Genomic DNA, 20,557 nt, shown 5'->3' on the forward strand with positions numbered 1-20,557 from the left:
GGGACTGGCTGCAGCAGCATGGGATCTTTGAGTTGAGTACAACTTTACTGCTACGTATTTATGATAACTCTGCTCTGCCCCCACCTTTCTCTGTTCAACTCACTGTGAAATCTCTGCTAGTGCTGGTGAGGTTATTGGATCTTCATTTGGTATGGATGCACCTTGACATATCCATCTGTCTCCTTTTCTCATTGAGTGTACCAATTGGTGCCAACTTGATGGAAACACAAAAACAAATCTAGGCACTAAAATTAAGTGGTAGAACTTGGTCTGCAATATGCATCTATTAATTTTTAAGTGATTAAATTAGATTTTAAATGAAAAATAAAAGCAGTTAAAAAAATTCTTGTGGAGAGTTCATGGACCCTGGTGTGAAAACACCAAACAACCTACAGTGACATTCCTAAAGACATTTGTTGAGTAGTGGGAGGTTCAGAGCAGGAGGGTGACAAGATGAATGCATGGATGAAAGAAGGGATTTTGATGGTGAACAAGGTGGATTTCATGCCGGGCAGAGTATCTCACGTCATAATAGAGTAAGTAGCTGTGACTTTAATTTTGACTTGAGACAGTAATGAACTTGGCAGGTGCGATAAAGAGCAGGTCTGGAGGGAGAGGTGTGGGAGAACTGGCAGGACTAGACATTGACTGGATGAGGGAAAGACAGAAGTGCCCTGAGACTTTGATTCAGGGTGACAGGGAGTCTGAGCCATCTCTAGAAACATAGGAGTCAGGAAGAGGACTTGATGGCTACTGCTTGGATGTGGTGGGTTTGAGGTGCCTGTGAGACTCCCACCTCAGAATGACCCACAGGAAAGAATGGGCAGGAGATGAAGATATTGGCATTCTCTGCACAGAGGAGTCAGTAGAATTTTTCCAAGAGGATGAGATTATAAGAGTCAGTATATTGAATGAGTGGAGGGCCAGCTCCCAGTCTTTGAGGGAAGCATAGTTGATAGAAATAATGACAGAGGTAGGAAGACCAAGTGAGCATGGTTTTTGGAAAGCCTAGGGAATTTCTAGGAGAGGCTGAGGAGGGTTAGAATTCAGGGACTGCCCTGGGGACATCCCCGAGAGCCATGGCAATGGATGGTGGGAGGGAAGTCAGGTTGCAAAGTTTGGAATAAAGAGTGAAGAGCTATGAATAGAAACTTATCTTTTAAGACACTTGTCAATGAAAGTGGAGGGTAAATAGTGAGGACCACATGAGAGCTTTCTCCATGCCAAGTTCTCTTCTAGGTACTTTTTCTGTATTTACTCATTTAATCCTCACAAAAATCTTACGAGTTAGATGCTGTTATTTTCCCCATTTTTCAGATGAGGAAACTAAATTCTAGAGAAGTTAAAAAGTTCCTGGAAGATGCATGGGTAGTAACAGCTGGGATTTGAACCCAGGTAATCTAGCTCCCATTAGATGACACTCTTGTTATTTGCCATGGGCCCAGTGCCCTTTCCTGGTCTTTTTGGGTTCCCAGACCCAAGTTCAGTGTGTGTGTGGGTACCCTCCCCCCACCTCCATAGTACAAAGCGATTTTTAGACACCAGCCCAGTGTCTGAGATTTCAATTCAATTCTTACACAAAAAGTCACCTTCATTAGTAACAAGACATCCTTGTCACTAAATTTTATGGCTCTGAAGCATTTTCAGGTACTGTGTGTGGATGAAGACCAAATATATCTGGAAAATATATTTTGGCCATCTCAATGACCAAGTATATATTTATTATAAGTCATCATATTGCACCTAGTCTAGTCAGCTTCGGCCACTATGTCAGCATGTTATGGGTTGAATTATGTCCCCTGAAAAGACATGTTGGAGTCCTAACTTCGAATGTGATCTTATTGGAAATAGGGTCTTTGCAGATACAATCAAGTTGAGACGAAGTTATTCTCCATTAGGGTGGGCTTCTAATCCAGTAGAACTGGTGTCCTTGTAAGTAGAGGAGAAGAGACACAGAGACACACAGGGAGAACATTATGTTATGATGGAGGCAGAGATTAGAGGGATTTTTCTGCAAGTCAAGGAACACCAAGGATTGCCAGCACCATCAGAAGCTAAGAGAAAGGCATGGAACAGATTCTCCCCTAGATACTTCAGAGAGAGCACAGCCCTGTCAACATCTTGATTTCAGACTTCTAGCCTCCAAAGCTATGAGAACAAATATCTGTTTTCTTTTAAGCCATCCTGTTTGTGGTACTTCCTTAGCAGCCCTAGGAAACTAAGATAGCAAGTCTTACTGCCCTAGGGAGTCGCTTCTGAAGGGGAGGTGGGTATGACACTTAGTTTTCTCAGAAGGTGATGGGGTAACTGAAAGGCTCTTAAATGTTGCTTCAGTTCCCTGACTCAAAGTGGCTGAAACCATAAGGAAATTTATTTCACATAACAGGATGACCAGATGCAGGCCTGCCGTTAGTACCAGATGATTAAGCTATTCAGTGATGTTGTGAAAGACTTTCTCCCCTTTGCTTTCGTGGGAGAATTTATCTTAGTGTGCAGCCATCTGGCCACCACAGTTCCAGGAATTGCATTCAGACACAACAGTGATCAGAGGGAGAGGAGCTTTGGTGCCTTCCTCAGGCTTTGACTTGAGGAACTGCGACTTCCCCCTGAAGCCCTCAGAGACTGCTCCTATCTCGTTGAGCAGGATTGGGTCACATGACCACCCTTGAACCAATAATTATTCAGAGGAGACGAGCATCTCTTTAGATGAATCAGAGTTCACGCAGAGGAAAGAGGAGGATGTCAGCTTGCCCTGAGTGCCATGTCTGGGTAGGGGTACCCCCAGTTGCCAAAGTGGACTCTGTTGGGAGGAAGGAGGGGGATGGATTCTACACAGGCGTCAGGCAGTGTTCACTTCCCACAGTCTGTCCAGTACAAAATGCTTTTTGCACTTTGCAATATTTATAGTAAAGGCAGAAAATAATTAACAACCGTAGATTCCAAAGTACTCGAGGGAGGACAGATCTCTGGATCATCCAGAGATGTTCTTTTTTTTAAAGCTCTTTTTATTCTCTTTCATTTCCTGCACTGCAGTCCTTCTCCTACAGAATACTCCATTTAAGAAAATAGCATACTCGTGGAGTCCCTGTTAATAGTTCCTTGTAGGAACCTATGTCCTGCCAAAAGAAAAATTGCCAAACAAACAAAATAACAACAAAAACAACTAAGAAACAGGAAAAGACTCCTTCTGAAATCCTTCTATTTATCCATGAGACTCTTGGATAATTCCTTATATTCTGGTAGTGAACTCCCGGAGAGATTAAATTGAGAGATTTAAGAACTTCATAGTTAATTGACATTTTTTCCTCAAAACAGTTTATAATTTTTGAGTGTTCCTTACATGTCTCTCTTCACAATTTGAGGTGATGTGTTGACATAAAACTCCAAGGGAACTGAGACCTTTGCTCCTACCCCACTGTCCACCAAAGGATAGGATAATGGGTGAGGGAGAATGGGTTGGCTACCAATGTGGACATTTTCTATTACTTGCCTCTTAGACATTTGGGTGCCAGCTGTTCCCCTGGATGGTTCCTTATCCTCTCAAAATACTTTGACCTCATTGCGAATTTAGGCTGATCCATTTATACTCCATTATAATCATGCGGAAATGATCATAGCTAATTTGTATCAATAGCATGAATTAAAATATTTGCTAATGAACTCCCATTTCTGGAGTAAATGATGTGGTGATTTTCTAAACTAAAAAAAAGAAAAGGCTTGTTAGCTATGTGAATGATGCCTTTTCAAAATTAAGTGTATACTATTAGTCAGCTATCATTTTATAAAAGAAATGGTAAAATCTGAAGTTGAGGAGAGTGCAGAGTTCCTTGGGACTTTTAAACATAACATTTCTGCACTGTGCTCTATTCTGTATAATGACTCCAGAGGAGCTTAGAAATGTGGAAAGAGAAGAGGGATTTAAGCAGTTTCTGAATGAAGGATCAAGGCAAGGAAAAACATGGTCCTATTATTATTCTGGTAAAAGGATTCTCTGGTGTAAATAGAAGGTGATACGTCTTCTAGTCTTTAATAAAAACATAATGGAACATCAAGTTAAATGGAGACTTCTGGAATTGCATTTTATGGCCCAGTAGTAGGAGCTGTGGGAGAGTACTGGTCACACAATAAACAAATTTGCATTAGAGGTTTAGTCAACAAACATGGTCAGGGCAGTTCTGGGGTCACCAGCATTCAGTTAGTCTTATGCGACTCTGGCTCCATTGCAGTTCCAAGAGCCCTCACTCAAGAGAGATGCTCACCTTCATCACAACATTCCATGTAGTGGAACTCACCTTGTAGGAAGGTGACTTACCAAGAAGAGTCTGAACAATCCAGTAGGTGAGTTCTCAGGTTTGTCACCATTTCCCTTTCCTTGAGTATTCTGGTCCATTAGGATTTGTCTGTGAAACATTGTTCAGAAAAGAATAAATCACCTAAGAGTGATTTCTAGGGGAACGGGCCCCATTTCAGGCCCAGAATCCCTCTTGCTACCTGCTCTATTAGTCAGATGGGACGGCTTAGTGGTCGTGAGTCTTACTTATCCTCAGTGAGCCTGGGCTTGAATCTTGACTGTTAACTTCTGTGGAGCAATAGCTCAGACCTTGGGGAAGTAATAATGTCCTTTGGCCTCAGTTTTCTTATCTGTCAAATGGGAATATTAGCATCTGCCTGACATGGTTATTGTGAGGTTTAAATGAGGTGGTGCTGGTAGATCCCTTAGCACAATGCCACTAAGTATTAGACAGTATTGTAATTTTTAGCAGATTTATTATTTTATGACAGTGAAGCCGGTTGTTTATTCTTAGGTCTCACCCATGACTTCTACGTGGGTAACTACCATGTTGATGAGTCTGGTCCGATTTCCCCTGATCCTTATGTTCATTTTTTTCCCAGCTACCTGCCAGACATCTCCATATAGATATTTCCACTAAGGCTCAAACTCCTCGTTTCTAAAAACACGCTCAATCTTCCTGATCCCTTGCAAGGCTGGTCTTCCTGATTGCCACAGTTAGGCTGAGGAAATGCACCATTCTATTTGCAGTGAGTCTTCTCTGACATCTTGCGAGTGAGAGACAGAGCTCCCTGGTGTCCCCAAACCCCTTTCTTTTGTCAATGTCATGTATTTCTCTGGACTTGTTTTCCTTTCTTGCAGCCAACACTTCAATGTGGCCCCTTAATAATGCTCCCCTAGCCTCTGCCTCTCAGCTTTTTGCATCTTCTTCTTGCTGTTGACATCTAGGAACTCAATGAACAGTGGGTATCTACTGAGTGCCAGCTCTGAGCCTCGCCTTGTGCTAGGTACTGATGGGAGACGAGGGAGGGAAAGAGTGAAATAGATGTTGGGAGGAGTTTCAAAGATGACTAAGACACCCTCTAACCTTGAGGGAAGCTCAGTTCATGAGGGAGCCACACATAGAAAGAAAAAAACAGTTTTTATTAAATGTAGGCAGGGACTGTTTGACATATGCCTGTGTTTAGGTGGTCTCCAGCACAGTGTGGGCAGGCCGCCCCAGGCACCCTCATCCAGGCTTCGGAATCTACACAGGTGTCTTTCACGTTACCTCTTTTGGGCTTTCTTGATTCCTCCACCTGCCCTCCCCAATTTGGACTTTCTCTTCCAACACCTCAGTCCCCAGACACCAATACTCTTCAGTGAGCCTTCCTTCACAAATGGTTAAGAAAGCTTGGGGATGTCAGAGGAGGCCTCCTCGAAGAGATAACCACTGGAGCAAGAAGGGACAGATTCTGGCTGCTTTCTCTGCCATTAGTTTGATTATGGAAATGCTCACTTCACAAACTCTCAGGGATGTTTTGCTTGCCAAGATATTTAGTTTTCTTACATTGGCATTTAAGACTCACACTGTCCTGTATCAACCTACCTTTCTAGTTTTTTTTTTCTGGATTATACTTATATTCCTAAATTCTGTATCTATGTTGCAAATGTAAAGTCCTGCAGAAGTCAGGTGTGTAAGACAAACGAATGAAGCAGCCTGGGGGTAAGGTATTAGGGAGTGGTGGGGACTGTGGCAGATGGGAATCCCCTTACTCCGGCTGAAGAGGACAGCTGCTCTAGCTGACATTTGCCGTGTGGGGATGTGGTCTTCTCTTAAGGAGAAGATCAAGAGAATTTTTCAAGATAAGCCAGAAAGCTGGATTTCTCTTGAGAACTCTCTAGCCTTTTATTGTTGTCACTTTTAATTTGAGTTTCACTTCAAATTAAGAAAAGTGTGGTTAAATAAAACATATCTGCAGAACAGATATGTCCCTCTATTTCCTCTGGCCGCTAGGTTGCCACCATTGCCTATAAGGCCAAGTTCATACCACCTTCTCCGTGACCTAGTCTCTCCACTCAGAGGAGCTTTCTCCCGTGAGACTGCGGTGACATTTTTGTCCTGCTTTAAACTATTTCTTTCATCTTACTTTGTACTGTAGTTAGTTGTGGTTTGGGGGAAAGAACATAGATTTTGGAGTCAGACACATCTGGGCTTAAATTCTGCCTCTGGCATTTTCTGGCTACTTGACCTAGGGCAAGGTGAGATCCAGTTTCCTCATCTGTGAAAGTGAAATAGTAACAGTCTCCTAGTACTGTTGCTGTGAGGATGGAATCACTTATGCAAAGTACTGTATCTAGCACATAGTAGGCTTTCAGTTATTTTTCTTTATGAACACATGACTTATCTCCTTTATTGGACTCTTAGCTCCTTAAGGGCAAAGGCTGGACAACCGCACATAGCATGTGCTTACTAAACGTATGTTGAGCAGTGAATGATCTGGTAAGTGTAATGATTCCTGCCTGTTTATTAGTAACATGCATCTTTATTTCAAGTGGTATTCAATTTGACTCACAGCTCAGACTTTTGGGGAATGCAAAAACAAATATGGTATGAGGCTTTGCTTGCTGTTTCTAACTGAAGGTATGTGTCTCGCCAGGTTATGATGTTGCTGGGCCTGTTGCAATTGGGCTCACCCACTGGAAAAATCCATACGCACAAGGCAGACCCACCCTCCCATCAGATCTGCCTCTCTTCATCTCCAAAGATGCGGGCATCCCTGTGTATCACCGATCCCTCACCCGCAAGACTGAGCTGCCTACACCTTTGTCTTGCCCAGCCTCACTGTCCATCACTCCAGTGCCTTCTTACAGCAGCAGCAGCCAGGAAACCCTGAGTCAAGACACGACAGGTAACAGTGTTGGCTCCCTGTTGGAGATTCAGGACTCAGTGTATTTAAAGGTTCCTTCACACATTTGCCTGTTGAACAAATTACATCTGCATTTCTGCTTGTGTGATGCTGTAGATTCCAACAATTCCCCCATGTTCACTGGCCTTTCATAGCGTCGCTGTGCCAGAAGGAAGGTTAGACGTATTTAGAAATATTTGATCTATGTGTTAGTTCTGTTTGGTAAAATGTCATCTGGAAATCAACTCTGAATCAGAATTCCAAGTTTTGTCTTACGAATATTTGTTTAATTTCTTGAATCCTCTGCTTAGTGACAGGGCATCTTTCTTGGATTAATGTATTCAGAAGAGTTATCAATCAGTCATTTTTGAACACCTTAGTTACTACCAATTCATGTGGCTTTACCAAATTGGTCTATGTCGGGGGTCTGCGAACCACTACCAATGGGCCAGATCTGAGATGCCACCTGTACAGCTCAAGAACTGGGAATAGTGTTTACTTTTTAAAGATTATTGGTGTCATTGTTCAGTCATTAAGTCTAACTTAGTTATAGCTGTTATAACAATACCTCAGACCAGGTAGTTTATAAACGACAGAAATTATTTTATTTTATTTTTATTTTGAGAGAGAGTGAGCATGTGAGTGGGGCAGAGGGGCAGAGGGAGAGAGAGTGAGAGAAAGAGAGAGAGAGAGAGACAGAGAGAGAGAGAGAGAGAGAGAGAGAGAGAGAGAGAGAGAAGAGAGATTCCCAAGCAGGCTCCAGACTCAGACACAGGACTCAATCTTATAACCATTAGATCATGACCTGAGCTGAAATCAAGAGTCAGACACTTAACTGACTGAGCTACCCAGGTGCCCCTATAAACAAGAGAAATTTATTTCTCACAGTTGTGGAGGCTGGAGATTTGAGATCAGGGTGCCAACATGGTCAGATGTGGCCCTTTGTCGGGTCTCAGACTTCTTACAGTTTTCTCATATGGTGGAAGGGGTGGAGGATCTCTGTGGGGTCTCTTTTATAAGAACACTAAATCCATTCCTGAGGGCTCCACCCTCATGACTTAAGCATCTCCCAAAGACCCCATCTCCTAATACCATCACATCGGGTATTAGGATCTCAACATATGAATTTGGTGGTTGGTGTGTGTGTGTGTGTGTGTGTGTGTGTGTGTGTGTGTGTGTGTTGGAAAAAAAATTAAAAGAATAGTAGTATTTTGAGACATGTGAAAGTTACATGAAATTCAAATTTCATTGTTCATATATAAAGTTTTATTGGGACATAGCTGTACTCATTCGTTTATGTATTGTCTCTGGCTGCTTTCGTGTGACAATGGCAGAACTGACGTAATTGTGACAGAGACTGTATGGCCTGCAAAGCCTAAAATATTTACTGTCTGGCCCTTTGCAGAAAATGTTTGCCAGTTGCTGATCTACGTGATCTTTGGGAGTCATGACTTAAACAATAAAGGCAGGAAAAATGCTCACAACATATTGCCTTAAAATTTATCACTTGAAATGAGTTACAGAAAATTTTATGCAAGGATAACCAGTTGTTTTTATTTCTAAAGTCTAAGTTGGAAGTTTAAATCATCAAAAATCTATCATGCCACATTTTTCTTCTATAGATATAGCACTTAGAAGTAATGGTTTAGTTGGACAAATTACACAAATTAGTGTGTAATTCCTGTTCTGGAAATAAGTCTTTTGAACCTTAACATTCACAAGGACACTGAACAGTTCACAGATGCTGCCACCTAGAGGTGAGATGCTGATGTTGCAGAAGTTCCAGATTATCAAAAGCAATCTCTGAAAGCAGTAAATGTGGACTTCACTAAATGTGAAGGATCACCATTGAACTTCTTAAAAATGAGGATTCCTGGGCCCCTCCAGGGGATGCCGTGTCCATGGCACAAAGTGGGCTTCAGCCGTCTGCGCTGGGCAAGCTGCTCTCTTCTGAGATTTTGGTTTCTGAGGTTCCTATATATACCTTGGGGGACACCCTCCAAAGTGTCTTTGGTTAAGTGGATTGATGGTATTACAGAGCATTGAATAATATTTGCATTCCATTAGCTCTGCCATGGCAAAGCAAACTATCTTTCCAGTTGTCCTGATTGAGGGTCAATTTGAGAGTAGAAAAATCATGATCTGGGCTGAACTTTGAAATCTCTAGGGTTTTGATATTATCATGAATGAAAACTGACTCTGCTTGCTTTTAAAATTTAATAAAATCTGAAGTTAAGAAATGAAGTGTTGTTGCCTTTGGCCCGGGTAGCTGCAGGCTTCTGGCATTTCTTGGCAAAGAGGAGTGTAAAATGGCAGCTGCCACATTAACATTTTATCACGTTTCTCTGTGAGTTGACTTTTTTCTTTCCACAGAGCACCATACTCAGAAGCAATCCAATTTCTAGAAGAGGTTTCTATTTTTACCTTGCAGATTTTCAAAAACAAATTAAAAGCGCATAGTTTTCTTCCTTCCTGGGAACTTTCCATTAGCAATAAAATACTGAGTTTTTCCAAGCAACTGTTTATTATTTTTATTTGTATACTTATAAAGTTAGCCTGAGCATTTAAAGATATATTAAACAAGCATGTAGTATTTTATTATAGAAAATTGTAGATGCTGGGACCTCCTGTAAGTCTGTTATGATTATATGTGGGTTAATTATTGTATTTATTTGCTTTTTTACAGAAATTTATTGATTTTAATGTGTATTTTCAGTGTGAAAGCACCCAGTTTCCTTTCTCCTTCCTTCCTGTTTTTTTTCAAAAATAAGGTTGATATTATTACTTATCTATACCTTAGTTTTTGCTTCTCTTACTAGTTTGAAGAGATCTCTGGGGTGAGGTAAACAGTTCAGCTATACCAGAATTTCCTGAAGATTCCACATTTTGCCAGACCTCTCTTCACACTTGTAAGATACCTTTCTTCTGTGCAAACGGCGGGTCTGATGTGGAGGAGCTCACAAATTTTAGTCACAAAATCACTCTATACTTGTTTATTGATTGTTGTTTTCTAATGTTTAAGAATTTCACCAGACTTCTTTATTTATTAATTAAAAAAAAACTATTCTTTTTTTAAAGTTTATTTATTTTGAGAGACAAAGTGCGAGTGGGGGAGGAGCAGAGAGAGACAGAGAGAGAATCCCAAGCTGGCTCCACACTGCTAGTGCAGGGCTTGAACCCGTGAACCATGAGATCATGACCTAACCCGAAGTCAGATGCTTAACCAACTGAGCCAGCCAGGCACCCCTTCACCAAACATATTTAAAAATAACGTTTCCATTTATAAACCTCACCATTCTACAGTTCTAGAAACAACTAAAAAAACCCAGAATTCTCATTTTATTGAGCTGTTCTTACTCTTGCCACCACACTATGCTATCATCCTTTCCCTTCATTTGCATGGCTAACTTGCACATTAGGTTCTCTTGATTTGACTACACTTAACCTTACCTGCCACCTTGCACAGTGAACAACCTGCGAAACTCTGCATGGTGGCCCTGGACATGGCACTCCTTCCTCATGGTAGAGGATGTTTTACTCAGTAAATAAATTGTAGCAGGTTCAGTTGGAAAAACAGTCTGTATTGTCTGGCTGGCTTTAACCATTCATCCTTCTATCCATACATCCCTCTGATCCCACTCTGTTCTGTGTACTATGATAAGTCCTCGGAATAGAAAACTGAATAGGGCATCACTCCTAGGGAGCTCAAAGTCTACAGGACGAAGTATATAAGTAAATCAAGTATTTTAATTCAGTGTAGTAAGTGCTAAGATAGAAAATTTCACATTAGGTGATCACATACACATTTTTGTTATTGAATTATTTTATTAATATACTATTAAGGTACAAATAATAGAGTATTAAAATATGCTATTCCAAAAAAATGTAACATTAAAATATATTAGTAAAAATACATTGAGTACAAAAGATGTTATTAAATTATTTCCTCAATTAAAAGAAGATCAATTGGGGAGAACCATAGGAGGAAAGTCTGGAAACTGGTTCTGTCTCAGATATTCAATGTAGGTTTGATACCCGTTTTTGATGATCAAGCTTTACAATTTTCTTTACCACCAGCACATGACTTACATTTTTGGTCATTCCCTGGCATCAGCTGACTCGCAGTCACTTTCTCCCATTGTATTCATATCCTAGCTGCGTGCTCATGACTCCAAAGTGCCATTGCCATGTCTGATTTCCCTGCCAGGCTTTAAAGATGTATTTACAACTGCCTTCCAGAGCTTTCAGCCTGGATATATCCCAGACATCTAAAAACTACACGCTACAAAAGGAACTTTCTTCTGATAGCTCTCTGAATTGAATTTCTTACTCTGTTTAATGGTGTCACAGTCTGTCCAGACTCCCAAGCCAAAAAGTCAGTGTCCTCATGCTCAACACTGTGTTGGCTATCGGCCTTCGCAGCCAGCTGGTTAACACATTCATTATGTTTACCTTAGATATATCCCTAATCTAGAACATCCTCATCATCCCTATTAATACTATCTCAGCTCAAACTCTCCTCATCTCTACCTAGACTAGTACAGCAGTCTTTTTTTTTTTTTTTTTTTTTTTTTTTTTTTTTTAATTTTTTTTTTTTAACGTTTATTTATTTTTGAGACAGAGAGAGACAGAGCACGAACGGGGGAGGGTCAGAGAGAGGGAGACACAGAATCTGAAACAGGCTCCAGGCTCTGAGCACTCAGCACAGAGCCTGACGCGGGGCTCGAACTCACGGACTGCGAGATCGTGACCTGAGCCGAAGTCGGACGCTCAACCGACTGAGCCACCCAGGCGCCCCTAGTACAGCAGTCTTATACCAGCCTCCCTACATCTTAATTCTTCCATGTCCACAAGGTTCACTTTTCCAAATTTATCTGTCTCTCTTTCTGTCTTCCTGTCTTCCTCCCTCCCTCTATTACTACCCTCCCCTGCCACCCATGAAAACCTCTGTTGCCTCCCCATTGGCAACAGAATAAAGTCTAAACGCTTCATATATGGTACTTGAGGGCCTTCCTAACTGGCTTTAACTGACCCCCTAACATGTCACCACTGTCTTCAGATGTATCCACACAGTAGTTATACATAATTCTTTACTGTTCCATTAAGATCCTGATTTTGCACATGCTGTGCCATCTGAGTGGATACCCTTCCTTACACTTTCCTAGAATTTTTTTTCTTCAAACCTACCTAAGAGGTGACTTCCTCTGTGAGTTCTTTTCCTTTTCCCCTAAGCATATTTAATTATTCTTTCCATTTCCATTGGCAATTCCTATTGACATCTTGAATTCTGCTCTTGTTAGACTGCAAAATAGTTTTCTTTTCATGTATGGCTGGCCAACTATATGTAAAGTTCTTGAATTGAGAATTAGTGTCTTAATTATGTATTTGTTTGGTCAGTGTAGAGCCTGAAATGTAGTTAGTATATTTTCTATGACCATTTAAACTGCAGATTAGACAGTTGAAGAGAGAATTAGGCCTAGAAGATAGAGCTGAAGCAATTACCCCCAAGTGCAGGATAAAGAGATAGGAGGTAGGAAAAACAAGAAAGGGGAGGTTGAAATATAGAAGACAGAATGAGAAAGTCCAATATAAAATTAATAGAAATCCTGTTTTGGATTAAGAGAATAGAAAGAATGGAGAGAGATAGAATATTAAAAAAAAATGAGAATTTTCCAGAATTGATGAGAGACACAAATCTTTTGATTCAAGAAACACAATGAGTGCCAAGCAGAATAAGTGAAACTAAATCCACATATTATAAACATATCATGGTGAGTCAGCAAAACACAAAGAGAAAAATATTAGAATTCTAAGGGAAAAAAACAGATTTCCTGCAAATGAGAAATAAACTGAGGATAAACTTTCCAATAATAATGATAACGGCCAGAAGACAGTGGATTGGTATCTTAAAAGTGATGAAGGAAATAACAGTCAGTTCAGAATTCTAAGTCCAGTTAAGTGATTATTGAAGAAGGAGGTCAGCATAAGAACATTTTTGGGAAAAGATTAGGAAAGTGTACCCAGTGCACACCTACTGAAATAATGACTGAAAAGTCTATTTTGGAAAAGAAGGAAACAACCTAGAAGAAAGGACTAAGATGAAAGAAATAAGGGGAAAATGCATATATACACATATACATACATATATATGTATATATATGTATGTGTGTGTGTGTGTATATATATATATATATATATATATATATACATACATATATATGTATGTATATACATACATATATATATATATTATATATATGTGTGTATATATATTTGTGTTTTTGTAATTCCAAAAGATACCTCTAGAACCTCTTGAATAGTTTTTAACCAAAAATGATTTTACCTCATGGTGGACATTTGGCAATTTTAGGAGATATTTTTGGTTGACACAAGAGGGCAGGAGGTATGGCAGACATCCAGTGGGTAGAGGCCAGGAATGCTGCTAAGCATCCTGCAGTGCATGTGACATGGTCCCGAACTCATTGTTTCATGTTCACCACTAATTCTTAATGCTACTTTCCTCCTTGGAGTTTCTCTTCCTGTGTGTTACACCTTGTCCTAGCAGTGGGCCCTGCCTTTGTGGCATTTCCAGGGCTCTGTTCTCTCTGCTCTCTCTGGGCCTATCCTTGATAAAGTATGCCTTTGGCATTTTTGATTTTCCCTTTTCCATATTTCTTTGTGTCTTTTAACTATTCCTAAATCTTATCTCATGCCAAACCTAGACCTTTTCTCTTTTTGTTCCTTTATATCAGTTTTTCACCCTTGGCATTATCGACATTTTAGAGTTGAGTAATTCTTTGCTGTGGGGCTGTCCTGTGCACTGTAGATGTTTAGCAGCATCGCTGGCCTCTACTCAAAATGGCTGCTAGTTGTGATAACCAAAAATATCTCCAAACGTTGCCAAATGTCCCAGGATGGAGGGTGCAAAATTGCCCCCAGTTAAGAACCACTGATTTACACCAATTAATCTGGTCCTGTTCTCTGGAGTTCTGCTTAGTAGGAGTATTCTGATAACCTAATTGTTGAGAATGTGTTTGTAGGCTATAATGACTTTTAGCTTATATTTAACAAGAGCCTTTTGCGAACTGTATCCTAGTCAGAAGCATGGAGGGGATTTCCTTCCAAAGAGGGAGATTTACCCCCAAGTTTAAGGTGACACCTTTGTACTTGCCTACTGGCTCCCAGTTTGCAGTCCTCTGAGATTATGTCATAAATCAGAACTTTTCCATTTTTGTCCAAGACCATTGGTAATCTCCCTTCACACACGGGAATAAGCAAGAACTCATTCCTTGTGTGTTGTGGCCTTCTTCTTCCCCTCTTATGTTATGCCACTTTCCCCCTAGTGGTCTCCTGGTAGAGTTGGGTCTTAGAAAGAGATTCTTAATGAATTCCAAACACTCCTTATGGATTTTAAATATGTTCCTCATTTGTGAAAGGAAAGGAAGATGTGAAATGACTATTTTCTGTTTCAGATTGGTGATCATTTCCCAAGAGTCTTGCTTTTACCTGTGTACCTATAATCTAAGCACAGCACTATGTCTTGCTATAGGATGGAAGGTGTTCTCTTGCCTTTCCCAGTGACCTCGTGAGGCTTACCAGTGCTTCTGTATGTGTGAGCTCTGAAAACTTGAGATATGACAAACTATGGTGATGCCAAGGATTTGCCTGAAGATATAGAGTACTTTAGAAGAGCTCTCTATTTAATGGCATGAATTTAATTTCTTTCAACAAATTGTGACCAGATACATTCAGAATTGATGCTGAAGGAAACAGGGGAGTTCTAAATTTCAGAGGTAAGGTGCCACAAAAAGTGACCCTGCAACTTGAGCTACTGGTATGACCATGAGAGTAATCTGACCCAGCTGGGACATCAGTGGTCTCCCTTTTAGAGATGCCCAGAAATGCTCACTGGCCTGCCCCTGCTTGCATACTGTGTGCCCAGTCAGTCTAAAGCCAAAATGTCTGCTTGAGTGTTAGCCCAGCTCAATTCATGGTACAGAGTAATGGGAGGACATCTACAAAAAACAGGACAATATAGATTAGACACCAGTTTCTAAGCTATTATATTTTGAAAAGGTGAAGGAGGTCAAAAGAAAGGAAAGAACAAAAGAAGGAAAGAAAGAGGATTTCTCGTGCACAACATAGAGTTGGGTCTTATGTTTTTATCCATTCTGACAATCTGTCTTTTAAGTGATATATTAGACCATTCACATTTAAAATGATTATTGATATAGTTGGATTAATATCTACCAGTTTATAGCTGCTTTCTAGTCATTGCATTTGTTCATTGTTTCTTTTTTCTCCCTTTTTCTGCCATCTCTGGCTTTAATTGAATATCTTATATGGTTTTTTTTTTATTTTAGAGAGAGAGAGCGAGAGAGCATGCAAGTGGGGGAGAGTAGCAGAGGGAGAGAGACAGAATCTTAAGCAGGCTCCAGGCCCAGCACAGAGCCCAGCACAGATGTGGGGCTCCATTCCATGACTCTGGAATGATGATTTGAGCTGAAATCAAGAAACGGATACTCATCTGACTGACTGAGCCACCAGGCTCCCCACCATATGAATCTTTTTTAGTGGAATGGGAACCTACCTGCTTCTCTCTCTGCCTTAACAGTCTTTCCTTTTAAACTGTCCCTGAAGAAGTGTTTTAACTTTAATCTTAAGCTATGGAAAAAATTTCCTGGTAAGGTTTATATGAAATGTGGGTCTGATGGTTAACCTACTTAAGTTGGGTAGTTATAACAAGTAAAATCACTTGTTCTGGCCTTTTGGAAGGTGATGTGAATACTGGCTGGATAGAGGATGTCACAGAAAAAGAGCAGCCATTTGAGTAGAGGTTGTTTAGGTGAGGGACCAGTGTTTTAGGCAGTGGCAGTGTACAGATTCCAGGGCAGCTGGGAGTAGCTGTATCCTTCATATTCAAGGTTGAGTACAGAATGCATTATCCACAGAGATACTCTTGCATGTGGTAGTTGGGTTCTCCTGGGCTATTACTCTGGTATTTCCAGGGTTTTTGTTTGTTTGTTTTTTGTTTGTTTTTGGCATTCCATGAGTTAATTGAAATTTGTGGTCAGGTCCAGAACCTTAACCACCACATATATGCCACTTCTCCGAGAAAAACTGACATCATTTGGGGACCACCTGCACTTTAGAACACAGAGGATCATCGGAAATGTTCATTTGACAAGAGAATTGGCTAAGATAAATAAATCACTGAACTTCCTTCAAGTTTCCTAATTTCCCTTCGTTCTCTTAAATTTGGCTATATTGTTCTTTTCAGAATTCAAGGCCATATCCATCATTTAATTTGTGGTTCTAGCACAATCCTGTTAATTCCTTCTCTGCGTGTGGTGGTTATTTAGCTTTAGAAGATTGAAGACACCAGTGAATCAGGGAATGATTAATGGCACATGAGGACAAAGCCAATTAAATGATGCAGCTCTGAAGTTACTGGAGGATTTCTGATACAAGAAATTGAAAAGCTTGATTTAAAGCTGTATTAAATCTAATATAAAGAATGATCTATTTTAGAATCAAAGGCATTCAGATACTTGAATAAAGTCATCCATTCATCTAGTTATCTAAACTCTTGCTACTCAAAGTGTGGTCCTCAAGAGATAAGAGGGCTTGACTGAAATTGAGAAATATAGTTCAAAAGGAGTGGGTGTGATGGACATTTTAGAGATAGCTTCAGTGGGACTTGTGATTAATGGATGTGGTATGTGAGTGAGTGGAGATCCCAAGTATTTCCATAAGGTCAAAATATGATGAAGCTTTATGGTTTAGACCAGTGGTTTTTAAACTTTAATGTGAATAAAAATCACCTAGAGATCTTGTTAAACTGCAGATCCTCATTTAGGAGGGGTGTGTGTGGCATGAGATTCTGCATTTCTAACAAGTTCCTGTGTGGTGGTTGTGGAGCTTGGAATGTAGTGTGAGATGCACATAACAATATTATACCAAAGAATGTATGGTTACAGCAGGCGGATACTATGGAGGAAAGTGATCTTAAAGATCGTTGGCAGTATTGTTTTGATGAAAACATGCTTCTGAGTTCCCAAAAGAGCACTCTGCAAAAACATTTGCTTTACCACCAGCTGTAAGTGGAAGGTCTGCTTGTGATGGGAAAATTATTATTTATACCTCTGAGGTATAAATGTTCTAATTTTTTCATATACATTGTTTAGATACTAACAATCAAACAAAAAACCCAACAACCATGGTATTGACTTGGGAGGGAGCTTAGTTATCTTGATTTGGGTTCCCTGGGAAATAGATTCTGAGCCAGAGATGTTCATGTAAGAAGTTTATTGGGGAGAGCCCTTGGGATCAATGTGTATGTGTGTATGTGGTTGGTGGGGGAAGGGGGGGGTGATGGAAAGGTGGAGGATTAGGCAGAGAGAGGATCTGGGCTGTGACGATGTACAACAGCCTCAGGCCATCACAAAAGGGAAATGCAGAACTGGGATGTCCCTTCCAAATTGTCCCACCATGGGGTTTTTGGAGCCTCCCATCATGGCCTGAATGTAACCTGCTACAGGGAAGGCGGGGAATGACCTGGAGAAATTCTCTTTGAGGGCAAGGCCCAGAGAGAGACACAGCTGAGAGCCATATAGCACTAACACTGGCAGCAGCTGGGAGAGTGACATGGCGTAGGCTAGCATCCACCACGTTGGCTAGTTGAAATGAAGTTGGGAAGAGGATATAAATGGGAAGGCGAGGTGGAGGAACCCTGGAACTCTCAAGCCCCGGGAAGGGTAAGTCTCCTCAGACCTTGGTGGGGAAGGGGAGGAGATAACTGGCTACTTGTTTGAGTGCTGAGTTGAAGTCGGTTAGGAGTTTTGAGATATGGCTCATCAGAGTTCATCCAGCAAGTTTGTGGACACAGGGAGACTTGTAAATCATTTTAAAAGCCAAGACCCAGGTAGAGGGGTCAGGGCTCAGTTCTGTGTTTAAAGACGTCGAGCATCTGGGCAGGTTTTCTGAGCACCTGGATTCAGATTCACTTTGTTATGAGTTCACCTTGTTATGAGGGTATATGTTTGGAAACTTTGTACAGTTTTTGTCTTTTTCGGGAAAATGACTCAGCTGACTTAAGGTTGTAATTGGAGACTGGGAGAGTTGGCTGTTCTTTTCTCATCAGAAGCAGTGATTCATATTCATTTATTCAACAGTTGTTCATCGAGTGCCTACCACGTGCCAAGCACTGCATCAGGTGCTGGGTATACTGTGCTGAACCCAGATAGGGCCCCTTTCTTTATGGAATGATAGTGATACAGGCTAGTGGATGCAACAGATATTAAAGAATCACACAAATAACATTTGGTTAGCTCAGTGAAAGAAAAAAAAAAAACACTAATTAGGGATTTCTCGCGGGCGGTGCTGGCCGGGTGCAGCGCAGCGCTAGCCCGTGTTCAAGCAGCGTGGGCGACATCGGGGGCTCGGGGACTCGGTGGTGGCTGCGGCGGGCTGGCTGCGGGGAAGCGTGGCGTGGGCGGCGCCGAGGGCTCCGCGGGGGAGGCGGAGGCGGCGGCGGCGGCGGCGGAGGCGGGCGCCCGAGCGCAGCGCACCCTGGAGGGCCACCGAGGGCGAGCCCGGCCACCTGGCGGCGCAGTTGGATCCCAGCTTCTGCAGTGGGTGCTGCGCCTACTGGCCCCAAACAAACAAAACCGAAACCTTACTAGGAAGTCTATCAAGAGGGTGTTTACTTTAGATTTTGGAAACGGGTGCAGTCTCTGTGGCAGCAGGTTGAGCGCCATCTCCAGGATGCGTTGGAACTGGTGGAGATTATAGCGGGAATATGGAGACCAAAGACCTGGCTTCTCTCCCACGCTGTCACGTATGACCTACCTTCCCACGAAGGGCTTGACCTCTTTGAGCCTTGACTCCATCTGTGCAACGGTGCTCTTTTGAGACTCAAATGAGGTACGGTAGACAAAAGTGTTTAAAATCCTAAAACGTGAGTGAAAGCTGCTCTTAATTACTCTGGCCCATTGGTTCCTTCTCTTCTCTCTTTTTAAAAATTTTAAAAATGTTTATTTATATTTGACAGAGACACACAGAGTGTGTGAGCAGGAGGAGGGCAGAGAGAGGGAGACAATCTGAAGTGGGCTCCAGGCTCTGAGCTGTCAGCGCAGAGCGGATGCGTGGCTGAACTCACCAAGGGTGAGATCATGATCTGAGCTGAAGTCTGACACTTAACCAACTGAGCCACCCAGGTGCCCCTTTTCTTTCTTCTCTTACCTGGCTCCTCACTTCTTCTGGGGTGTGCTTGGATGTAGAGTTTGATGGGTTGTAAAATGCTATTCAGCTACTTTCTTTGAACTTGTGGCTTTTTTTTTTTTTTGACTCTTCCCTAAAGTGAGAAATACTCTTGTACTGTGATCTCCCCCTCCCCCCATCTCCCGTGAAAAATGTTACAGAAAATACTTAGCCTTATTATTTGTCATAAGCTCAGGTGTTTTTCATTCCATTCGTCCCCCAAAAAGTGCTCATCAATATCCATGAAAGTGATGTTATTGCCTACTAATGAGCTACAACTTCTACATTGAACAACATTATTATCTTGAATCCTTCTGAAACAATATAGGGAGTGTAGGAAATTTTTTTTCTGGGGTATGTGTGAGGTCTATTGTACAAAGAAATTATTTCTTTCTGAAGACTGGTTAATAATGTACCTTCAATCCTGTATGATGCCTGTGGCAAGGGGACTGTCTCAAAGCTGGATGCCTCAGAGGGGCTCTATGTTCCCTGAAAGTTTCCAACAGTGTTGAGTCAACAAAGAACTGTGGCAAAGAATCTTGTTTCAGTTGACCATTACCATGTATGGTAATGTATATCAAGCAACTGTATATCTGTATATACAGCAACTGTATATCAAGCAACTGTAAAACTTCAGTGGCATATGATGCTAAGCATTTACTTGTGCATCTGGGATTAGGTGGCTCGGTTGATCTGGGTGGGCCTCATTCAGTGTCTTGAAGGGCTATTGGCTGATCCAGGCTGGCCTGAGCTGGATCAGCTGGATGATTCTGTTCTGCTCCTCAAGTAGTTTATCCTCCAGTAGGTTAGCCCTGGAATGCAGTCATGCAAGAGAAAGCTTTGCAGGCAAGCTTATGCTGGCAACATACTTGCTCATATCCCATTGACCAAACCATGCTAAATGGCTGAGCCCAGTTAAGGATGGGGCAGAATGTCTGTCATTGGGAGGCACTGCAAAGTTACATAGCAAAAGGATGTGGACTTAGGGAAGGGTAAAGAATTAGAGCCAATGACACCATTTATCACAGTTTATCTCACACACATTGTTTCCTTGACTCAAAGGAGGCTTTTTTTCTCAAGTAGGTCTTAGATCTGAGTCCATGGGGCTGAGCTAGCG

At 41.4% G+C, this 20,557-nt stretch overlaps 1 protein-coding gene across 1 annotated transcript in view; it reads left to right on the forward strand.

Moving 5' to 3' along the window:
* The first annotated feature begins 19,307 nt into the window (after window positions 1–19,307).
* The window catches only part of ANO4 (anoctamin 4), a 395,702-nt gene continuing 394,452 nt past the window's right edge, over window positions 19,308–20,557 (forward strand). The window contains exon 1 of the mRNA XM_042947503.1: window positions 19,308–19,344. The gene's annotated coding sequence lies outside the window, so the exon portion shown is untranslated. The remainder of the gene's footprint in view (window positions 19,345–20,557) is intronic.

This window comes from Panthera leo, chromosome B4 (genome assembly GCF_018350215.1).
Source record: "Panthera leo isolate Ple1 chromosome B4, P.leo_Ple1_pat1.1, whole genome shotgun sequence".
Lineage (NCBI taxonomy): Eukaryota > Metazoa > Chordata > Mammalia > Carnivora > Felidae > Panthera > Panthera leo.